The 1,172-nt window shown below is 42.7% G+C and overlaps 1 protein-coding gene across 1 annotated transcript in view; it reads left to right on the top strand.

The window, feature by feature from the left end:
• The window catches only part of LOC104983079 (neuronal migration protein doublecortin-like), an 11,426-nt gene that overhangs the window by 7,212 nt on the left and 3,042 nt on the right, over positions 1 to 1,172 (top strand). The gene's annotated exons all lie outside the window — the stretch shown is intronic.

The raw sequence follows: 1,172 nt of genomic DNA, 5'->3' as shown, positions 1-1,172 counted from the left end.
TACTATGTGGTTTTTGTGACTGGCTTCTTTCACTTAGAAAATATGAGACGTCACATTTTCATCCTGCCTATCACAAACATCCTGCCCTCTGTTGGGGGATGCAGATAATGGGTGAGGGTATGCATTATGGGGTCAGCGGTCCTATGGAAAATCTGTACCTTCCCCTGAATTTTACTGTGAACCTAAAACTGCTCTAGAAAAAGATAATCTTTAAAAATATTCTGCCCTCAGTATGCACCAGCAGTGGCAGCAAGTGGCTTTGCTTGGTGTTAGCCATTAAGTTACCACATTTGGCATTGAAGCAATCGGAGGCCTCCTCTCAAGCCTCAGGAAATACTATCTTTGAAGCATGAGTCCCATGCAGTGCTCATATTCTATATGGATTATGGCATAGTTCCAAGATGGCTGCCCTTGCTGCTGCTGCTTTTCTTTCCTTCAGCTTCTACTCCTCCTCTTTTCATCTCCTTTCTCTAAACTCTTTCTTCCTCCTTTCCCTCTTTGCTCTTCTAGTTCTCTCTTTATTCCTTCAGATTAGGGCCTTAATAATAGTGATGGCTGGCATTTATCAAGTGCTTACTATGTACCAGGCTGTGGGCTCAGCTTGAGCCCCGGAACAACCTTCAGAAGAAGATATTGTTATCATCATCCCCACTTTGCAGACAAATAACTGAAGCGAAGGGGAGTTAGGTAATTTGCCCAAGGGTGCACAGCAAGAAAATATTGGGAAACCCCATTCTGACTGACATCACATCAGCTGCTCTTTTTCCATTACTTCATATTGGGGCCAAAAGGAAATAGAGTGGAGAGACTAAAATGTACTGTTGGAAAGTGTTCAACATAGATTTGGCTGAAAGCTGGGCCCTCGGCAAAGTTCTTGGGTGCCATATGATACTATAGCTGTCTACCATCATGTTCATTTTCATCTGGGGTGGTTAATCATACTCATAGTTCAGAGGCTTAAGAGGTTTAAGAGATGGAAGCAAAAAAAAGTCTAGAGTCCTAATAGGGCTACACAGCTGACTCTCCAGAGGAGACTGTAGATGAGTGAAATCATAAATATATAGCCTCATACATTTGCACACCACCAGTTGTCTGACAGAGTTTTAAAGTACATGACAAATTATGGAAAACATCTGACTCAAAGGCAGTGACCTCTTGGAAGGTGCCTGTGC

The sequence above is a fragment of the Bison bison genome, unplaced genomic scaffold, assembly GCF_000754665.1.
Source record: "Bison bison bison isolate TAMUID 2011002044 unplaced genomic scaffold, Bison_UMD1.0 scf7180017861239, whole genome shotgun sequence".
Taxonomy (NCBI): Eukaryota; Metazoa; Chordata; class Mammalia; order Artiodactyla; family Bovidae; genus Bison; species Bison bison.
This window is presented reverse-complemented; position numbering and strand designations above follow the sequence as displayed.